At 39.8% G+C, this 24,075-nt stretch overlaps 1 protein-coding gene across 3 annotated transcripts in view; it reads right to left on the bottom strand.

Moving 5' to 3' along the window:
* The window catches only part of AKAP6 (A-kinase anchoring protein 6), a 491,158-nt gene that overhangs the window by 194,331 nt on the left and 272,752 nt on the right, over positions 1-24,075 (bottom strand). The window lies entirely within an intron of this gene.

Below are 24,075 nucleotides of genomic sequence, written 5' to 3'. Positions count from 1 at the left end.
TAGAAAAGCTGAGACAAAATTCCCGAAGAATTAATTCCTAAACCATTTGAATTACAGATCTTGCCAAGTAGCCAAAAGGGCTACTCAACAACTGTAATTTCTTTTGAGGGGATTGCAACTTTAAGCAATTTAAAGTGTTATGATGGGCTTAGGTAACAACCATGCTGACTCCTTATTTTTCATTTCTTTTGTGTTAATAGGGTCATTGTATCATGGCAGATGCAGGATGCAGGACTGTCATGTGTTTTATGAAAAGGAGACTATTTTTCTTGAACAGCATATTTCATCTGTCCTATTAGTCCCGTGCTTGATCATCATTTATAGCCACCTAATACAACAAGTATCTTCCAATGCTCTCCACAGTTCTGTGGGGCCCTGGACTCGTAAACCCAGACTCACTTTTCAGTCACACTAGACAAATAGCTTGCTACTAGCACCGAAAACAACTACACTCAACCTGCACTTAACAAAGATCTTTTTATTCAAAATCACAATACAATGAGATAGGAGGCCATCCTCTGCATCTTCACCACTACTTTTACTCACTTTGCCACTATTAACTCACTTCGCCACTCTATTCTCTTCTCCTCAAATTTTGCACAAACCAACCAATTTACTGACTCTGCCAAACACTAATCCCCCAGGGTTTCCAGGCTTCTGTGGGTAGATGATGATTAATACAGTTGGGGCGGTCGGACGCAGACAGAGAGTGGAGCCCACTTAGTGCTCAATGCTCATTAGGAGACCAAGATGTGGAAAACACTCGGAAATACTGCTTTATGAGCTGGGAGTTTAAAGACCGGGCCATATATGCTGAAACAGGTAAAGCTACTTGGAAAAAGCTCCTTATCTTACCCTCTTCGGAGTCCTCTCTGTCTGTGACTATAGCCGTAGGTCTCCTACCCCTAGGGATGGATCCCACAGAGGTATTGCTGGCAGGTGAGCAGCAAGCATCAAATACTTTGCAGAAAGAAATTTACTGAGGCTCCTATGGGTAAGGCCATAAGAGCCAGAGCCTTTCCCTGACTATAGTCATTTTAAGCGGCCCATTTTCCTTTCCTGATTTAAACTGAGTCTTACAGAATTAATGGGCAAGGAATGGGGGAATGTGCGAAGTAAGAAAGGGATCAGCAGCCAAGTTAGTGTTGAATCAGCAGCCAACTGCCATGTTTCAAATGTTGCCCTATGAATACTAGACCTACCAAGAATTAAATACTGAACACAGAGTCATAGAAGCAATTTACTGTAGATCTCTAGATACGTGTTAAAATCTTAACCTCAAAGACCCTTGACAAGGTATAATAATTATTTCCAATAACAGTAACAAACATTAAAATCATAATTAAAGAGTTCCGATCCTGTACCTTTTATTTCTCAGAAGCTAGTCACCTTAGGGTATAATGCTAGAGTTCAAAAAGTATTAGGCCGTCACACATTGAATCTGTGGGACCTACAAGGCAAGTATTTTTGCACTGAGGAGGAACCCCAGGCATCCCAGGATGCTGTGTGTAAGACATGGCCTATGCTGGTTTTTCTGGCACCTTAACAGCTCCTACTGCTACCATCTCTGCGATCACCCAAGGTCCCTGTGTTGTAAGCATATGGTGCTGAGTACAGTTGCCTCAAAGTGGCTCTTTCTAGATTCAACTTTCCATTTTCCTTTTCATATCCATCCACTCCAGTTGTGGGCTCAGTCCTTGCTTCCAGCTGTGTTTTTGGTTCTCATGCCCACCTTCTCCCTGGATGCTGTGATTCTCCTTCATTGCATGTCCCACTCAAAGCTTCTCACTTTAGGGGCACCTGGGTGGCTCAGATGGTTAAGCATCTGCCTTCGGCTCAGGTCATGATCTCAGGGTCTTAATCGAGCCCCGCATTGGGATACCTGCTTGGTGGGGAGCCTGCTTCTCCCTCTCCCTCTACTGTTCCCCCTGCTTGTGCTCTCTCGCTCTCTCTGTCAAATAAATAAATAAAATCTTTAGGAAAAAAAAAAAGCTCCTCACTTTAGCACAGACCATGGCTCCAGCCCCCCACTCACCAAGCAGGAGAACAGGGAGTCAGAAGCCTACCCTGGCAACAACTATAGGAGTTTATGTATGAAATATCTCTGATCTTCTTAGCAACCATGGATGAATTAGTCAACCATTCAACTCTGACAATACATTCATACGTATCATTCTTTGTTTGCAGGTGCAGAAAAAGGATTCTCTTGATAATCCTTGGGGATGGTACCTTCCATTTGCCTACTGCTTATCTATATAGGGACTTATTTCAAGCTCTCAGTGATCAAATTCTGAAATATATTTCTTTGTCCCTATCATTATTTTAAGTCCCAAAGTCAGTTCTTTCCCAATTCTGAAAATTATTGATAAAAGCAGTCTTGGAAAAAACTTCCTAATTGATTTGTTTTTCCCCTCCAAAGCATATCAATCACTATGCTATCACTACTATATTACATGATATACTCTTATTATAGTTTGTTTAAAATATTAACTTTACCAATTCAACACACCTTTTCCTTTTCATCAGAACTATTTTAAGATATTAACAAATTATGAAGTACTAAGTAGTTAAAATGAAATAGTAGAAACTAAGTAGTTGTACAGTGGTACATACTTTCCTTCAACAACTTTCATAATTTTTATTAAACTTAATGGAATTGTCAAGCATATTTTATTAAGATATGATAATCTTATAGTGATTATGGGAAACAGGAAAATAAATAAAAAAAGAGATACATTTTACTGAAATCACACACTTGATTGTCCTTCCTGAGAACTCAAAAACAATTACTTAAATTAAAATTAAGTGTTTGAAAATTATAGTATTGTACAGCAGCCACACTTTTCATTAATTCACAACTTGTATGCCTAGGGTGCCAGTGAGCTAACTAACTCATAAATAACCCTGCTTAAAATGTCAAAAAAGGCAAATTTCCAAGTATGGGCCTAGTAGGCTGCTTTACTTTTCTTTTTTTTAAATTGTGAAATGCAAAGCTATAAAAGATTTTGCATTAAAAAGATACTTCACCATAGTTTTATATAACTGGCCTAGATTCCATCATATCAATTAAATCAATTGAATCTACATAACTTCAGAGTGTAGATCAATTTACAAAACTGATACACATATTTAGAGGACTAACAGAAATAAATAACCTAAAGAATCCCCACGTAATATGAGGATTTTGATTTATTCTGTAAATTTTTTATTCATTAACCAGCATTTTTTGAGAGTAGTCTTTGAGGGACATATGCTGAGCACTACAGTGTTCAGAATGAACAAGAAATAGTTTCCCACCTTCAGAGAGCATTCAGCTTGAGGAATATCTTTTTTTTAAAGATTTTATTTATTTATTTAAGAGAGAGAGCATAAGTAGGGGGAGGGAGGAGGGGCAGAGGGAGAGGGAGAAGCAGACTCCCCACTGAGCAGGGAGCCCGATGTGGGGCTCAATCTCAGGACCCTGGGATCATGACCTGAGCCAAAGGCAGATGCTCAACCAACTGAGCCACCCAGGCACCCAAGGAAGATCTTTAATACAAGATTCAAAGACAGAATGTGCTAAGTGCTACAACTGAGGTAGAAATCTCTAGGCACATTCAGGAAATTGACAGTCACTCTGACTCAGATGGGTCCTGGGTGGGAGTGAAAAGGACAGAACAGGGGCAGATGGGCAAAGATCTGAGGAGCAGAGTGAGAAGAGCAGAGAGAAAAGACATGTGGCTGTAGCAAATGAAAACAAAGGAGACTCAAAGGGACAAAGTTAGGAAGAAAGGAATTTGATAGGTAGGCTATGGAGAACCACCGAAGCATTCTAGGTGGAAGAATTACAGTGCAAATGGAAAAGAGGCAAGAGAGTCACTGACAAGGTCAACTGGGAGTCTAGTTTTAGAACTGTGCCCTGTGTGAACTCTGAGTTCTGCAGAGGTCGGGGTAGGGAGGGCTAGAGAAGGCTCAGGTGGCAATAAGCAGGGTGAAAAGCCTTGGGGTTCTGAGTCAACCAAGAAATTCCACTTTGGTTTTCTGTGTGTGTGTGTGTGTGTGTGTGTGTGTGTGAAAAGCATCTTTTATTTTATTTTTACATTTTGGTTTGTTTTATATGTTGGGGCTATGAGTAAGATTTAGTTTGAAATTAATTGGCTAATACTTTTTTAATGAAAACCACCAATCAAGATCACATGTTTTATTTACAGACTGGGGAGCTGAGACTCAGAAACTGTTTGATTTGGTAACCAAGAGGTCATGAGTGAACACTGATGAGGATAGTTTCACTAGAGTACCTGTGGCCAAAGGCACCAATGTAGCCATGAGTTGAGAAGCGGTTTTAAAAAAAGAGATGATGGTTTAGCAGTGAGGAAAAAAAGAAGTAAAAGTACTTTGAACATTAGCAGGTAGAGAAAGATTCAAAGCGTAGAATACTCAGCAGCTGATAACGATTCATTAAAACAGTGAATTTGTTGCTTACAATTTGTGTGCCCCCAGTAACAGAAAATTCCAACTCCACTAAGAGAAGGAGCCTAAACAAAGAAGGAAATTGTCAAAAATGCTGAAGGTAGGATGGCTCCAGGGTTGGTTAATTCAGCTCTTCAATGATATAAAAAATCCACATTTCTCCTCTGCCATCTTTGGCATATCAGCCTTGACTTCAGGATAGCTCTATATGTAATGCGACAAAATGGCCACAGCAGCACAGCTTCATGTCCTTGTGAAAGCATCCAGAGTCTGAAAGGGAATCTTTTCTTCTTATTAGTCTCTTTCTACAAGAAAAGAAAAACTTTTCCAAAAGCCCTGCAGAGACTTTTCTTCATATCTCACTGCAGAAGGACATCAGTTGGTTGTGCCTCAACAAATCAGTAACATGGAAGGGGAGCCCTCTTGGTTGTCTGACAGACTGTGAGTCACCGCCTGGGCTGGAGAATACATTCCACCTCCCTGAAGCACACAGTACAGAAGGAGGGCAGTAATGGCTGTTGGTAAGGCAGTCCACCTGCCTGCAAATGAAGCCTAATAAGCATTGTCTGATGCTGCTGTTGATGATTATGTCTATAGTGCACCATCCCCAACCCATTTCCTTCCTAGGTGGAGAAGTGTGCCTATACTTCCCAATATCCAATTTTATCACTTATGGGAAGAAAGAACTATCGATTACCTAGGAAAAGTATGCACAACAAGAGTTTCTATTTTAAGGGATTCATTGAAAGAAGCCACTGTGAGACAACATCTGCTTAAAATGCAGGATTTCCAAAGAGATCCTATCTTCAAACTCTGTTACCTGATTCCCCTTTTGTATATTCGCCAAAAGAAAATAGTCGTTAAGCTTTTTGTGTACAACTGACACTAAAAGAATCTGCAGACAACAATAGGAGATGCTATTAGTCAAAGGTCTGGAGCAGAAATACAACTGAAAACTACGATACAATTGGAGAGAACACAAAAGTAATTACAAAGGAAGAAAACCACTCAGAGCATCAAATTTACCTTTATCCAATGATATCTTTGTTCACATCGCTGTTCTCTTTGTCCTGTGTTACACCATTAATAATTCTTAGCCTTCAACCAAAAAAGGGGGTGAGGAAATTTGCAATTACTGATTAACAGTAATAGTTACTGAAGTTAGTTACAAAGTTCTCCCCTATCAGGAAATGAGATGATTTCATTTCACTCTAAAATGCAACAAAAATTATTAGTAACACTATTTAAGGATAATTTTAAAAAATACATTTTGTTTTCCACTGAATCATATTACTCTAATTTACTTGAGAGAAAAAACATCATGACATAAGAACTTCATTAATGATAATGGGTAGTGGGCCCAGAAAGTCACCATTTTATAAATAAATATGTAACTCTTAAAAAAGTTTGTCAAGTAGAGAAACAATAAGTCAAAAGCAGGGGGTAGTGAGTGTAAAGCACCTGCTAAGTATACAACAGGTCAGGTTGTGGACTCTCCAAAGTCTTGAATAATGGGAAAAATTCCAACACATTAAGCAGTTGGCATCCTACAATAGTCAGTATCACTGATATTATTGAGCCTCCTTAGCATTGGAATCATGAGTTTACATCATGTGGTTATTCGCTTACTTTCAGCTAAGAAAGAAAGAAAAGCTTTGGGCATGAGGGTCTGAAAAAGAGAAAAGAGCTGAGACAAAGAGGAGTTTTTCAAAATTCCTCATAATTCAAAATGCATAGCCCTCAAATTATGGATGAACTTTAGAAGGTTCAAATAAGTACTGATGTTCATATATATTAATTTCTTTCTAGTCCCACAACTGGACCAACAATTCCCATCAGAAATTATTTAACTGGTTTTAGCAAGATGGAACTATCCAGTGAAATTCAGTATTTCCCTCCATCTATCTAATGAAAGCCAGAAAGAGGCATCAAATGAATGACAGCAGGAAAATAAATTTGACCAAGCTGATTTGGAAAAATGCATGAGTGTGTGTTTTATGGAGACTCTGTTCCAGAGAAGTGATCCAGGTCATTTTACAGAGCAGAGCTCCTCAACCCTATGTTTCCTCCAAAGGTCCAGAAGAGTATAAACTATATTATGTTAGCTAAACCTCATTCATCATTTACTAGAAGCATGTGTATGTACACAGATTATAGTGCACCAAATATAATATGTCAGAGATTAGACTTTGTTAGTGATTCAAATAGTGGTATGATCCAGTTCTGCCCTCCCAGTTTATGTCAATTGAGAGACCTTTACCTTCTCGGGTTCAATCTCACCTAATCTTGTTAGAGAGCTTTAGAGCAAAGACTACAAATTTCATCAACCAGTGTGCTGGTCAGAGGGTAAGTTACATTAGACGCTTTTAGTCCTTTTCAAAAGAAGCAACTCAGAGAATATTCTCTCAGCAAGTCTGTTTAAAGAGATTTTTTAAAAAATCTAACAACCTATTATAACAATTAACCAACTAGACCTGAATCAAGAAAGTACAAAAGTAATAATAAAATCATGTTTTTTTTTCTTTTTTGTGGCATAAATTACTAGTTATTTTAGGAGAAATACTTGAAATGGCTCTTTTAAAGATTGTCTTATTCATAATAAAAAGCAAGAGGCAAAGCAAATGGGAGAGAATTGTAGGAAAAAAAAGAGAAGGTGATAAGATAGAACTGTGCCATTATTTATACAGCTAAGATAAAGTATCGTGAAAGATGAGAACAGAAAGTGTAATTCTGTCCTTAGCTTTAATAAGAATATTCTATATCAACCAATTAAGAATAAAGTATATTTTTAGCCCAAATAATGTTTAAAGTGCATACAACAAAGAAATTTAGGGTGTAAACGCCGCCCTGAGGAGTTTATAGTCATGGAGCGTAATCACCTTAAAAGTTAACTATAAAAGATATAAATGGAAGTTCAAGACAACAATGGAAATGGTGTCACAAGGCTGTGTGTGATTAATCACCAAACATGCTCTACAAATAGTAAATGCAATACAGTTTAGAGGGGATAGCAGTCACTTAGCACTGCAAAATTATAGGAAATCTCTACTGGAATGGTGGGATTTGAATCCCAATCTTGTTCTCCAGTCCCTCCTCACCCCAAACCCTCCCTCTAGTCAACTAATTGTCTCACTGACTAACCACATTGAATTGTCCTTCATTCTAAACCCTTTGGCTTCCTACCCTCCGACCACCCAATATTTCTTCTTTCTCTCCTATCTCAGAAGATACATCCTCCCTTCCTGAAACTCACAGCCCCACCTGATTCACTTCTCCCTCATTTGAATCATTGTACCAATTCACCTTCCTTCTTGTCTTTCGTCAAACTATCTTCTTCAACTGTCCCTTTTTAACTAGTTCTATTCTTTGGCCTATAAACAAGACAGTGTCCCCCTTATTCCATGAAAAGTCCCTTTGGTGGAACCCTCGCTGGGACAGTGTAGTCTCAGGACCCTAGGGGTCACAGGAAGACCTGGTGTGCCTGAGTGCAGCAGAGCTCCTGGGTATCGGGGCAGGGAAGCCGGCTGCAAAGACAGAGCCGAGGAGCAGGCTCTCAGCTCGGGGTTGCCATAAAGTGTGATCCATGGCACAGTCGGGCCACTGTTCTTCCAGCAGGGACCCAAAAAGCAGCAGATCCAGGGAGACTCCCCTTACTCCCCCGGGAGGAGCGTTGCAGGAGCGCACCACAGGGATCTGCTGGGTTTGGAGACTCCACATGGGGTCAGATGCCAGAGATAGAAATGCTCGGTCACAGGCCAGGTGAGCACAGAGTGTGGCCGGAGACCGGGGAGGCGGGAGTGATTGCTTTTCTCTGGGGGCACACTGAGGGGTGGGGCCCCAAGTTCTTGGCTCCTCCAGGGCAGAGATTGGGAGGCTGCCATTTCACTCTCGTCCTCCAAAGCTGTACGGAAAGCTTGCAGGGAACAAAAGCTCCCGAGAGCAAACCCGAGCAGATTACTTAGCCTGGACTGGCAAGGGCGGGGCAATTCCGCCTCCGGCAAAGACATTTGGAAACCACAGCAACAGGCCCCCCCCCAGAAGATCAGCAAGAACAGCCAGCCAAGACCAAGCTTACCAATCAATGAGAATGGCAGAACTCCAGCACTAGGGGAATACTGCACATAGAATTCATGGCTTTTTTCCCATGATTCTTTAGTCTTTCAAAGTTAATTTTTTTTTTAACTTTCTTTTCTTTTTCCCCCTTTTCAACCAACATCTTATCAATCCCTTTTTTTTAAAAAATCTTTTTTATTTTTCATTTTTAGAGTCATATTCTATCCCTTCATAGTAGTTAACCTTATTTTTGGTATATATATATGAGTTGTTCTCGCTTTAAAATTTTGGGATACAGCTTCTTCTAACAGACCAAAATATACCCTAAATCTCTAGTGTATGGCTTTGTTCTAGTCTCTTGCCTGATCACATTCTCTCCCTTTTTTTTTTTAAATCCTCTTCTTTCTTTTTTCAACCAACTTCTTATCTATCAATTCCTGTTATAAAATCTTTTATAATTTTCATCTTTACACTCATATTCCATCCCTTCATCGTATTAACCCTTATTTTTATACATATATAAGTTTTTCTTTCTTTAAAATTTTGGGAGGCACTTTCTTCTAACAGACCAAAATACGCCCAAAATTTAGTGTGTGGCACTGATCTATGCACCAGCCTGATCATATTTGATCATATTCTGTTTTATTTTTTATGGTTGCTTGTTTTTATCTTTTTCTTTTTCTTTTTTTTTTTCTTTTTTCTTTCTTTCCCTTTCTTTTCCCCCAGTTTCAGATCTCTTCTGATTTGTTTAGTGTATATGTTTCTGGGGATGTTGTTACCCTGTTAGCATTTTGTTCTCTCATTCATCTATTCTCCTCTGGACAAAATGACAAGACAGAAAAAATCACCTCAAAAAAAAAGAACAAGAGGCAGTACCGACTGCCAGGGACCTAATCAATATGGACATTAGTAAGATGTCGGAACTAGAGTTCAGAATGATGATTTTAAAGATACTAGCTGGGCTTGAAAAAAGCATGGAAGATATTGGACAAACCCTTTCTGGAGAAATAAAAGGACTAAAATCTAACCAAGTCGAAATCAAAAAGGCTATTAATGAGGTGCAATCAAAAATGGAGGCTCTAACTGCTAGGATAAATGAGGCAGAAGACAGAATTAGTGATATAGAAGACCAAGTGATGGAAAATAAAGAAGCTGAGAAAAAGAGAGATAAACAACTACTGGATCACGAGGGCAGAATTCGAGAGATAAACGATACCATAAGACGAAACAACATTAGAATAATTGGGATCCCAGAAGAAGAAGAAAGAGAGAGAGGGGCAGAAGGTATAATGGAGCAAATTATAGCAGAGAACTTCCCTAATTTGGGGAAGGAAACAGGCATCAAAATCCAGCAGGCACAGAGAACCCCCCTCAAAAATCAATAAAAATAGGTCAACACCCCGACATCTAATAGTAAAACTTACAAGTCTCAGAGACAAAGAGAAAATCCTAAAAGCAGCTCCGGAGAAGAGATCTGTAACCTACAATGGTAGAAACATTAGATTGGCAACAGACCTACCCACAGAGACCTGGCAGGCCAGAAAGGACTGGCATGATATATTCAGAGGACTAAATGAGAAAAATATGCAGCCAAGAATACTATATCCAGCTAGGCTGTCATTGAAAATAGAAGGAGAGATAAAAAGCTTCCAGGACAAACAAAAACTAAAGGAATTTGCAAACACGAAACCAGCCCTACAGGAAATATTGAAACGGGTCCTTTAAGCGAAGAGAGAGCCTAAAAGTAACATAGACCAGAAAGGAACACAGACAATATACAGTAACAGTCACCTTACAGGCAATACGATGGCACTAAATTCATATCTTTCAATAGTTACCCTGAATGTAAATGGGCTCAATGCCCCAATCAAAAGACACAGGCTATCAGATTGGATAAAAAAACAAGACCCATCAATATGCTGTCTGCAAGAGACTCATTTTAGACCCAAAGACATTCCCAGATTGAAAGTGAGGGGTGGAAAACAATTTACCATGCTAATGGACACCAAAAGAAAGCTGGGGTGGCAATCCTTATATCAGACAAATTAGATTTTAAACCAAAGACTATAATAAGAGATAAGGAAGAACACTATATCCTACTTAAAGGGTCTATCCAACAAGAAGATCTAACAATTATAAATATCTATGCCCCTAACATGGGAGCAGCCAATTATATAAGGCAATTAATAACAAAAGCAAAGAAACACATCGACAGCAATACAATAATAGTGGGGGACTTTAACACCCCCCTCACTGAAGTGGACAGATCATCTAAGCAAAAGATCAACAAGGAAGTAAAGACTTTAAATGACACACTGGACCAAATGGACTTCACAGATATATTCAGAACATTCCAACCCAAAGCAACAGAATACACATTCTTCTCTATGCCCATGGAACATTCTCCAGAATAGATCACATCCTAGGTCACAAATCAGATCTCAACCAGCACCAAAAGATTGGGATCATTCCCTGCATATTTTCAGACCACAATGCTTTGAAACTAGAACTCAATCACAAGAGGAAAGTCGGAAAGAACTCAAATACATGGAGGCTAAAGAGCATCCTACTAAAGAATGAATGGGTCAACCAGGAAATTAAAGAAGAATTAAAAAAATTCATGGAAACAAATGAAAATGAAAACACAACTGTTCAAAATCTTTGGGATACAGCAAAGGCAGTCCTAAGAGGAAAGTATATAGCAATAGAAGCCTTTCTCAAGAAACAAGAAAGGTCTCAAATACCCAACCTAACCCTACACCTAGAGGAGCTGGAGAAAGAACAGCAAATAAAGCCTAAACCCAGCAGGAGAAGAGAAATAATAAAGATCAGAGCGGAAATCAATGAAATAGAAACCAAAAGAACAGTAGAACAGATCAACAAAACTAGGAGCTGGTTCTTTGAAAGAATTAACAAGATTGATAAACCCCTGGCCAGACTTATCAAAAAGAAAAGAGAAAGGACCCAAATAAACAAAATCATGAATGAAAGAGGAAAGATCATAACCAACACCAAAGAAATACAAACAACTATAAGAACATATTACGATCAACTATATGCCAGCAAATTAGATAATCTGGAAGAAATGGATGCATTCCTAGAGATGTATCAACCACCAAAACTGAACCAGGAAGAAATAGAAAACCTGAACAGACCTATAACCACTAAGGAAATTGAAGCAGTAATCAAAAATCTCCCAACAAACAAAAGCCCAGGGCCAGATGGCTTCCCAGGGGAATTCTACCAAACATTTAAAGAAGAATTAATACCTATTCTTCTGAAACTGTTCCAAAAAATAGAAATGGAAGGAAAACTTCCAAACTCATTTTATGAGGCCACCATTACCTTGATCCCCAAACCAAAGACCCCATCAAAAAGGAGAGTTACAGACCAATATCCTTGATGAACATGGATGCAAAAATTCTCACCAAAATACTAGCCAATAGGATCCAACAGTACATTAAAAGGATTATTCACCATGACCAAGTTGGATTTATCCCTGGGCTGCAAGGTTGGTTCAACATCTGCAAATCAATCAATGTGATACAATACATTAATAAAAGAAAGAACAAGAACCATATGATCCTCTCAATAGATGCAGAAAAAGCATTTGACAAAGTACAGCATCCTTTCTTGATCAAAACTCTTCAGAGTATAGGGATAGAGGGTACATACCTCAATATCATAAAGGCCATCTATGAAAAACCCACAGCCAATATCATTCTCAATGGGGAAAAACTGAGAGCTTTCCCCCTAAGGTCAGGAACACAGCAGGGCTGTCCACTATCACCACTGCTATTCAACATAGTACTAGAAGTCCTAGCCACAGCAATCAGACAACAAAAAGAAATAAAAGGCATCCGAATCGGCAAAGAAGAAGTCAAATTCTCACTCTTTGCAGATGATATGATACTTTATATGGAAAACCCAAAAGACTCCACCCCAAAACTGCTAGAACTCATACAGGAATTCAGTAAAGTGGCAGGATATAAAATCAATGCACAGAAATCAGTGGCATTCCTATACACCAACAACAAGATAGAAGAAAGAGAAATTAAAGAGTCCATCCCATTTACAATTGCACCCCAAACCATAAGATACCTAGGAATAAATCTAACCAAAGAGGCAAAGAATCTGTACTCAGAAAACTGTAAAATACTCATGAAAGAAATTGAGGAAGACACAAAGAAATGGAAAAACATTCCATGCTCATGGATTGGAAGAACAAATATTGTGACGATGTCAATGCTACCTAGAGCAATCTACACATTCAATGCAATCCCTATCAAAATACCATCAACTTTTTTCAAAGAAATGGAACAAATAATCCTAAATTTGTACAGAACCAGAAAAGACCCCGAATAGCCAGAGGAATGCTGAAAAAGAAAAGCAAAGCTGGTGGCATCACAATTCCGGACTTGAAGCTCTATTACAAAGCTGTATCAGCAAGACAGTATGGTACTGGCACAAAAACAGAAACATAGATCAATGGAACAGAATAGAGAGCCCAGAAATGGACCCTCAATGCTATGGTCAACTAATCTTCGACAAAGCAGGAAAGAATGTCCAATGGAAAAAAGACAATCTCTTCAACAAATGGTGTTGGGAAAATTGGACAGCCACATGCAGAAGAATGAAACTGGACCCTTTCCATACACCACACACAAAAATAGATTCAAAATGCTTGAAAGACCTAAACGTGAGACAGGAGTCCATCAAAATCCTAAAGGAGAACACAAGTAGCAACCTCTTCAACCTCAGCCGCAGCAGCTTCTTCCTAGAAACATCCCTAAAGGCAAGGGAAGCAAGGGCAAAAATGAACTATTGGGATTTCATCAAGATAAAAAGCTTTTGCACAGCAAAAGAAACAGTCAATAAAACCAAAAGACAACTGACGGAATGGGAGAAGATATTTGCAAATGACATATCAGATAAAGGGCTAGTATCCAAAATCTATAAAGAACTTATCAAACTCAACACCCAAACAACAAATGATCCAATCAAGAAATGGGCAGAAGACATGAACAGACATTTTTCCAAAGAAGACATCCAAATGGCCAACAGACACATGAAAAAGTGCTCAACATCGCTCGGCATCAGGGAAATCCAAACCAAAACCTCAATGAGATACCACCTCACACCAGTCAGAATGGTTAAAATTAACAAGTCAGGAAAGGACAGATGTTGGCGGGGATGCAGAGAAAGGGGAACCCTCCTACACTGTTGGTGGGAATGCAAGCTGGTGCAGCCACTCTGGAAAACAGTATGGAGGTTCCTCAAAAAGTTGAAAATAGAGCTACCATATAACTCCGCAATTGCACTACTGGGTATTTACCCCAAAGATAAAAATGTAGGGGTCCAAAGGGGTACATGCACCCTGATGTTTATAGCAGCAATGTCCACAAGAGCTAAACTATGGAAAGAGCCAAGATGTCCATCGACAGATGAATGGATAAAGAAGATGTGGTATATATATACAATGGAATATTATGCAGCCATCAAAAGGAATGAAATCTTGCCATTTGCAACAACGTGGATGGGACTGGAGGGTATTATGCTGAGCGAAATAAGTCAATCAGAGAAAGACATGTATCATATGATCTCACTGATATGAGGAATTCTTAATCTCAGGAAACAAACTGAGGGTTGCTGGAGTGGTGGGGGGTGGGAGGGATGGGGTGGCTGGGTGATAGACATTGGGGAGGGTATGTGCTATGGTGAACGCTGTGAATTGTGTAAGACTGTTGAATCACAGACCTGTACCTCTGAAACAAATAATACATTATATGTTAAAAAAAGAAAAAAGAAGAAGATAGCAGGAAGGGAAGAATCAAGGCGGGAAAATCAGAGGGGGAGACGAACCATGAAAGACTATGGACTCTGAGAAACAAACTGAGGGTTCTAGAGGGGAGGGTGGGGGAATGGGTTAGCCTGGTGACAGGTATTAAAGAGGGCACGTACTGCATGGAGCACTGGGTGTTATATGCAAACAATGAATCATGGAACACTACATCAAAAACTAATGATGTAATGTATGGTGATTAACATAACATAACAAAAAATAAATAAATTAAAAAAAAAAGTCCCTTTGACCTACAACCTTACTCTCATCTGGCTGCCAGCATTCTGGAAGTTTCACTGTTGAGCTTGTAGATTTCCACTTAATCCCCAGTTTCAATACGGCATCCTTGCTCTCAGTTACTCCAGACATTCCTCAGGGTTCTATCATATTTCTCCTTTATTCTCATACAATAGTCCTTTCTTGTCACTATCAACTTCCAAGGCTACAGCTATTATTTCTATTTTGACTGCCAAAGTTCTGTCCTTAGCATTGAACCCCTACTCCAAGCTTCAGGCTCGCATTTTTGACTGAATATTGCACATAATATATAGATGATTTTCAGGCTTCTCCTATTTCTAAATCATTGTTGTCAAACTTTTTTGCACTTTGGAATCACTTGCAGGTGTTACAAAAATACCTGTGCCCAAGTTATACACCCAGATATTCTTATTAATTGGATACCAAGGCCATTATACTTAGCTTTCAAAACTGCTCCTTATCAAAATGTGCCCAACCTCCATAAACGCTAACATGATTCTCCTAACTGCTCATGCTCAATTCCTTTGAGTCACCATTAACTCTTCCCTCAGCAGCCCCCCATTCTCCAGATACCAAATCCTAATATTTCTTCTTCTATAACATCACTTCTATTTTTTCTTTATATTATCACAGTCATTGCTTTACTTCAGCTGCCTCTAGTTATTGTACTAGATTCCTAATTCAGTCCTTTCTCCCTCATCCTACTTCTGCCATCTGTTTTCTGTGGCTAAATCCAATCATTAAAAACACTCATGGCACACTAGTAAAATACAAAGTCTTCAGCTGATATTCAAAGTTCTCCATTATATATATATAAATATATACACATACACATAGACACCCTACGCTTGAAAGAGCCAAACTATTCACTGTTCACCACTCTCTAGATGTCCCTCATATATTCTCTTTTCCATACTTTTGACCATGTTAGTTCCTCTGTCTGGAATGCTCGCCCTCTAGTATCTTCCTACTAACAATTTATCAGAATATTAGAGGGCTTCACAAAATACATTTTCTCTTAGGGGTGGGCGGAGCCTTCCCAGACCGCATCAGATTGCACTAATGTCCCCTCCCCCAAATTCCCCGTCTCTGTGTGCCTTATTATAGGATTTATCACACAGCCTGCCTTAATTTAGAATTACATATGTGCAAATCTGTCTCCACTGATGGGCAGTGAGCTAGGAGAGGTACAGTGTCCTGCCCAGAGCTATGACATCACAGTGTAGTTACATATTCAGTATTTATTGATTTTAAGGATGGATAAGAGCAGTATAGATATAGAGAATAGGAAAAGCCCTGGGCAAAAAGAAGAAAAGAAAAGAAAGGGGAAAATGCATTTGGAAGATGGTGAACTAACTAGAAGATTTATGAAATGAAACAGTGGCATAAATCTTCACTAGGCAGGTGGAGTCAAATGACAGGGTAAGGGGTTTGGCCTTTACCCTGCCATGTAAGGTTTTTAAAAAGAATGAATAAGCCTGAGTATCTTATATATGTTTGGAGCCGAAGTTCTTCCATCAGTAAAGTGAAAATGATTCTAGGAGTAACAAATGCTAGTTCTGTTGGGAGGAAGAATGAGGCTATCCGGGTAAAAGGCTTGACACAAACCTAGAGCATAGTAAGCCCACTCTAAGTGTTAACCCCATTAACAGAGTCTGTTATACACACACACACACATACACGCAAAGTCTATACAATAATATCTAAGATGTCAAAAGTAAAGAAAGCTTTTCTGACTTTGATTTCCAGAGCTAGAAAAGGACAGAATGAGAGACAGAGACAGAGACAGAGACATACAAGCATAAATGTCCAAGAAGCAGATTTGGGCAGTTATCTTCTACTATATTTCACTGGACACATACTTCCTTCTTTTATCTTTCTCTTTCTATTCCTTCTTTTTCTTTTTCTCCCCTCTCTTTTCCTTTGTCTTGGTCTCTTGCTTTAGGCTTTCCTTTTTCTCTCTCCTGTTACTCACTCAGCAAGATCCAGGCCCCCGCTTCACCCTGCAGGGGGCAATACTAAACAAGTGTTGGCCTCTGCAGGCTAACTAGAAAGACGGGAAGCCACCTCCCCAACCTTGTGCAAAAACGGCTTAGAAGCTGCTGTAAGATGGCTCCCTGGGCTCCAGCCCAGCAGGACCTCCAATCTAGTTAACGTTTCCTGAGAAACATTAACCCTCATTTAGGCGCAGTGGGAGGTAAGACGGGGAATGTTCTGTGAGTCCTGGTGGCAAAGAGCGCTACGTTTGTTACCGAGAAAAGATCTCCATTTCTGTTAGCACCGGCACCACACAGATGGCTATGCTCCAGCGGATTTCCAAGACGGAAAAAGCAGAATGTGGACATCTCGGTGCTTTTTGACCTCGCTGGATGGGAGAGATACTCTCGGTGCGAGAACAGTTAAACAAACGTTTGGAGGATTCAGGGTGGCGAGTGCAGGTGTGTGTACATTTGAAAGCTGCTGTTTTATAAGAAGTCCTAGGTGACTCAATAAACACAAGAGCCAGAGCAGAGTAATCCCGTTAGCAGGGCTCTCAGCTCAGACCGCTCCCCTGCCAGAAACAACACATTCTGGGAAAAAGGGTAAATCACACACTGAGGTAATTGTTTCACACCTTCAAAGAATTTACTTATTAATTTAAAGTGTTTTTGGAAGCAATTCTGTATCTTGCCTTCCGCTTTGCGCTTAAATACTTATGGATTTTTTTTTAAATGTTGACCTCCACTATGGATCAGAAAGTCTCTCTTAATGTATTTACTATATATATCTTTAAAATCGATCAGGCTGAGTTACGAAATGTGAATTCTGCCAATACAAGAGGGCTACTTTCCATTGAATGTAACTTTGTATACAATCCCATGCCTCTTTGCAACTCTAGGTACTATAGATTCTGAGATTAGGTACTTCCTTGACTAAATAGGGGAAAAAAAAAAAGACTACCTCCTCACATCAATGACATTTGTCTCTGTTGACTAGAGACACCAAAGAATTTCACTCCGATTTTTGCTGAGCCAAACACTTCTACCCTCAAGGCCACCACCAGCAATGGAAATATAGTGTGAAAAATTAAGATAAGCTGTGGTCTTACATATCATATAGACCATGATAGGGATGCCCATTAGCTGTCCTTTGACCTACTATATATTTTTATCATCTCAAATCATTTTTTCAGTCACCTTACTAGAGTGGCAGATCATTTAAAAAAATTCCTCATCTTAGTTCCACCCATACATCTGATAATATGCAAATTTAAGTGCCTCAAGGAGATTAGAGGAACTATCTTTTATTCGATTCTATCATAAATTTAGTACCTACAACTGATCTTCAAAGAAATAACTCACTTTTGTTTCTGTCTTTCAAAAACACTTTTGAAGAAAAGTTGCCCTTCGAATAACAAAAAAAGCACGACTGAAGAATCCACAGTAGAAGAAAGGGCTCTCCCTAGGTACTGCATATCAGGACTATGTTTATATAGCTGAGCAGAAAAGGAACTGGATCAGATACTGGCTTTGAGGAAGAATTCGGCATGAAAGCAATGGAATTGGTAATGCATTGACTACTCATTTGCTTGCATCAAGAACCACATTCCATTTCAATCTGCCAACATCCTAATTAAGATGATCGGAATCTTGGGTGATCTATTATTCTAGATCCGAGATAGCCCAATTTACATTAGACAAGATGTTAGATTGCGTGCTTACACTGAGATGATAAGACCACTGAGCATGTCTTCCCTCATGTCTGGCCCAGCACTGGGCAGAGCGTTCTGTCAGCACTCAATAAATAATGGCCAGGCCTTTGCCTGTTGTCTCTCTCTCTACCACTTCAGGCACAATTTAATCTGACCACATCATTTCTGGTTCCTTTTGACACATACAGCCATGCTCCTTTTTGCATGAGGAAGGCAGTTAAGTCTCTCAAGTAATTCTACACGCATGCGTCCATGTATATGGGACTAGCAACACATAAATGCAATTCCCATTCATTACTTCAGTGTTGTTTCTGAAGATCTTATATTAAAGAACATGTTACCTACATAAGCTTTTGAGCCAGAAAAGGAAAGAATACAAAGACAGCGCCTTGGAAGCATCAGGATCAAATTCCATTCCAGGATAATAATGTCCAGCTGCAGCATTACCCAATAGGCACTATAGAATACAGAGAAAATACTCTCCAAAATCAGCTTCTTTCTCCCCACTTCAGTTAAAGAAAGTTACCCATAATTAATTATTTTTAAAGATTTTATTTATTTATTTATTTATTTGGGAGAGAGAGAGAGTGAGAGAGCACAAGCAGTGGGGTAGGGGGAACAGCAGAGGGAGAGGGAGAAGCAGACTCCCCACTGAGCAGGGAGCCCAACATGGGGCTCGATCCCAGGACCCTGGGATCATGACCTGAGCCGAAGGCAGACGCTTAACCAACTGAGCCACCCAGACGCCCCAGAAAGTTACCCATAATTTATTAACATAATACCAGGTTAACACTCAGGTGTCTGATAAACACACAAAAAAATGTGTGTTAATATTGGACTTGCCCTCCCTAGATGTCTGAATAAAGTCCAGGTAGCCACGCGTATGTCCCTTCTTAGCCACTATCTAAAACTGTCATTTGTAAGGCTGAGCAAACATATTTAAGATATGTTCTTAAGCTTGCTCTAAGTGCTATTGTTGAACAGATAACATTGATGACCTTCATCGTCTGAGATCCATTTCCAAAGGGATGACAATCTAAGACGTCAGTCTAAGAACCTCAAAGAAGGCAGATAAATAAGCACAACCCTGAAGTTCAAAGCACCCAACCCTCTGTCTCCTTTCACTAAGGAAATGAAGATGTTCGATGGAACCTAGGGTAGGTCACCCTTCTGGTAGCTGTAAAGCTTTCGGAATTTATAATAAAATCTTCAAATATTCTTTGTGCTGGAAATTTATGTTTCTTTTTATTTTTTAAAGATTTATTTATTTATTTGACAGAGAGAGAAAGAGCAAGCTTGGGGGGTGGCTGGCGAGGGAGAGAATCTCAAACAGATTTCCTGCTGAGCATGGAACCAACACTGGGCTCAATCTCAGGAGGCTGAAATCACGACCCAAGCTGAAATCAGGAGTCGGATGCTTAACCGACTGAGCCACCAAGATGCCCCTAGAAACTCATCTGTTTCTTTAAAGAGGACAAAGGAACCACTGTCCGATTATAGTGATGCAAAGTTTGAGATGTCACATTTGGGACATCCTGGCCTTGATTCTAAGACGACTGTAATGATGGCTGAATAGGTGAAAAGTAAAGAAACAGAGAATAAGAATATCTTAAAGGAGGCAATGTGCAAAGTTTAAGAATGCTTTCTTGCTTTCACAATTTTTGTTTTTTGCCTTGAAAGGTCAAAAAAAAACGGGGGGGGGATGCAGCCTTTCTTAGGTGTGGGATGTTTAATGTTTTGAAATCCCTCCAGCTATACACCATTCAAAAATTTAACATACTGAAAGCCTAGTTTTAGCTGATAAACTTTAACCAATCTATCTTAAAATAAAATACATAATTACAAGCATATTTTCAATTCTTGGAAGTGAGTGCTGAAGCTCTATTTCTAGAACTGGTGAATTCTGTTCTCTATTTCCATGTATAAAAGATCTCACAGTCCTGGGAAAACACTTTTTTAAAAAATGAAATACAACAAATAAGGTATGCTGCCGAGTCCTGGGGGAGAAGTTTCCCAGAGTCTTTGAATTTCCTCCTATCCTTCTTTACAAGATTTCTAAGACCAAGTCCTTTTCTGCAGTCTCTCAAACAAGGTAAAAAAGAAAAATACCCCCTAGATATATTCTTTAGATTTTCTATTATGCTTCTTAAGTTCCCAGTAGCTTCTGAAGTAAACTTAAGATGAATTCTGGAGTTATTTTTTTTATTATGTTTTAATTTTAGTTCTCTTTTAGGTCTAAGATGAAATAGATGATCATAACTACTATGCTTGGAGATGCATTTCGTGGCACAATTTGTACATGACCTATGCAAGGTCACGTCATGGAAAGAGAACTGACATGATAGATAACAAGTCGAATCCAAGCTTTTAGTCTTGGACAATTTCAGGGTAACCTATTTAAGCTTGCTCTATTTCGTGCAATACGGCAAGAAAAGTTTCTTTCTAAACAGTACATAGTAGATATATAGTCCGTATAGGGCTCTCCCTCCGGTTTGGATAGTGTCAATTACAGATATATGAAGAATTATTGCTCAAATCACTGACTGATTTTATTTATTTATTTATTTATTTTTGGTCACATCGTGAGCCTCGGTGCAGAGGGCAGCAAGCCAGCCTAACGCTTGTCCACAATAAGATCCCATGTTCCAGCCACGCCACACCTTTTACACCTCGAGGTCTCTGCACATGTTTCACACTGACAAAAATCCTTTCCACGCCTCATTTAAAACATCAACTCCCCTGTAAATCTTCCCTTCTCATCATTTTCATGCTGGCAAAAATCCTTCCCACCCCTCACTGAAAACATCAACTCCCCTGTAAATCTTTCTTTTGATACCCCCAAACAGGGTTCATTATTTCCTTCTCTGTGTATCATAGCGCTGCATACCTATCTTAAGTAGAGTATCTATCAGATTCTATTATAATTATTTGTTTACTGTCTTCACCATCAGAAACGAAAACTTGTACATATACCCTTATCTAGGATTTCTCATGTGCCAGGCACTGTTTTAAGCACTTTAGATATGTCAACTCTTTAATCTGTATCACAGTCCTTTTGCGGAGAATATTATCACTGCCTCCATTTTACAATGAGCAAGCTGAGACACAGAGAAGTGACGTCGTTCTCCCAAGGACACACAGCTAGTGAGCGCCCGGAGTTGAACTCGGGCAGTCTGACGTCAGTCCGAGTCTGAGCCTTCCCTAATATTCTTTGTGTTTGCCCCACAGGCAAAGGCAGGCAGGTCATGGATATTAAACAGATACAAAGAATAATCATACCGATTTCTCCATAGTTCCCTAAGTTTAAATTAGAAATATATTACCTTTGTCTTAAATGGATTTCACCTTCACCCTTGACTACGGAGGAGTTCATTTGTCCAGAGAAAATCCAGCCCAGACTGGGGAAGAGAGAGCTAGTTGAAAGGTAGAAGGCCTGGGGTTTTGCTGGCTCTGCCAGGTCAGAGTCAAAGTCTCCGCACCTCCCTCAGCTTCCGCGGCCGCCAAAACCTACAGAAGCCTCTCCAGGAGCTGTTTGTAGGTGTATGACTCGGCGCACACAGCGTAACACAGAATGCTTGACATACAAATAGTATTAACGAAGAACACTTAGGTTATTCTCTGTAAACTGATGAGACTCGAGGAATGCACTTTTACTTAGGGGATGATTCAAACAGAGAGGTTTTTGTCATTGTTTCTTTAGAAGCGAGGCACCCAAATCGTTAAGAACCAGATGTATTTATTCTTCCTTCTGACCTTTAAATTTATATCTCAAGTCCCCACAGATGATTGTCACCCATTTTACCATTTAAATCACTTTTTAATTCTTGTATTTTATATACATTCTGTATCTTTCTGATTAAAATTTTTACTCATTGTAGAGATTTGGAAAATTCAGAGGTATCTAAAAATATCTAATTGCATATTATAGGACTGTCCCAATGTTTTAAAATTCTCTTCTAAAACGTTATTTTAAATGGCTGTATAACCTTTCATTAGGATAAGATGAAGCATGATTTAATTAAACAGTCCCTGTTTTAAACATTTTGGTTGATATCAATTGTTTGCTATTATAAGCAACAATGCGACAGACTTTCTTTCATGTTGTGTGAGGACCCTGGTTGTATGAGAATTGCGTAGCCCTGCAGGAAAAAGGCCTTCTTAGAGACTATACGACAGTGGTTCTCTGGGAGCTGGTGGAATGCAGATTCTGGGACCCCAGCCAGGAGGTTCTGATCTCTCAAGGCTGAGCCTGGGCAGGTGCTCCTCTTTTTGAGAAACGCTGATACTATCTCTCCTTGGATAATACTTTCTCTTCTTCTGGTTACTTCCTTACTCCCTTCTCAATATTAACCCCCCACTCACAAAATGAGCTGATTTCTAAGTACCAAATTCAAATTGGCCCTGGTGAAGAGAGCTACTCATTTTTAGCCTCAGTCTTTTATTAATTTAGGTGACTGCTCCATCTCTGCAGTTCCTCGTTGGCACCTCCCCACCCTGACTCCCACTTACCCCGCCTCCACCCACCCAGGGTCCACACCCCAGCCAGGAACAGCTTTTTATGCTGCCAATCAATGATGTCATTTCCCTCCTCACTACAAAACCCTCCCCTGTGCTACCACAGGCCACCCACCTTCCCTCACACCCTCCTTTCTCGCTCTCTCTCTCTCTCTCCAACTGCACTGGCCTGCTCATAGAATGCTGCCTCCTCAGAGAAGCCCTCCGTGATACCCCGATCTAAATCACTTCTCCCAGCCCAACCTCTGGCTGCTCCCTTTTCTTTTCTTTCACAGCACATCACCATCTATAAAGGCACGATTAGTATCCCCACTTCACCACTAGATCCATGAGACTGGCCCTGAGACTAATTATTCACCACCAGCATACCTGGCTCTGAGCAGCACCAGTAAGAGGCAGTACTCTAGGTGGCAACCGACATGGGCTCTGGGGTCAAAGGGCTAAAATTCAAATCTGAGTTCTGCTACTTAGGACCTGTGTGACCTTAGGCAAGTTACTTAACTTCTCTGTGCCTCCATTTTTTCCACTGGGGATTATATGGGATCACTGGATAGGTTTGTTGTGAGAATTACATGAAAGAATCCACAGAAGTGCTTAGAACCACATCTGGTATGTAGAATGCACCCAATACAGGATAGCTTTCTAAAAGGAAGCAATCAGTATGCTTTGTTAAATAAATAGAACACAACAGACTTTTGAGTTGCGTCTTTTCTCATCATCACTGCCCTGCACCCAGCCAAAGCATTAGCCCCAACAACCTCCCTGCAGCCCGCTCCTTGAGAGGGCTCTACTTCTGCCCTGAGAAATCTGCTGAATACATTCTCCCTTCCATATTATTAGTTCCAGCTTTGATCCTTTCGTCACGTCACTTCCTAAAATGTGTGCTCATGTGCCAAGCCCCTGCTCTTCCTTCCTTGGAGTATTTCCTGAAATGTGACCTCCTCCGAGGAGCCTTCTTTAAGTGGAACTGAGCTCATCATTCCATTCTCTGTTTCCAAGAAATAAGTTAAAGGTTGTTGTTTGAGGTTCCAAAGCTATAAATCTTCTGAGCTTTTCCCTGGCTGCATGGTCTCACCATTGCAGGGCAGGTGGGGTTTCTCCTGAAGAATGTGAGTCTAAGAAGGTAAAGGGTTTGTTTAACTTGCTCTGTATACATTTCACACAATGCCAATCCGCATGGATGCTGAATAAATGTGACTTGATGATGATTTAATTACTTTGTCCATGCCAGGAATAGAAACCATGAACTCTTAAATCTGTTTCCCCC

The sequence above is a fragment of the Halichoerus grypus genome, chromosome 8 (genome assembly GCF_964656455.1).
Source record: "Halichoerus grypus chromosome 8, mHalGry1.hap1.1, whole genome shotgun sequence".
Classification (NCBI taxonomy): domain Eukaryota; kingdom Metazoa; phylum Chordata; class Mammalia; order Carnivora; family Phocidae; genus Halichoerus; species Halichoerus grypus.
Note: the sequence above shows the minus strand (reverse complement) of the source record. Positions and strands in the feature narration are given on the sequence as shown.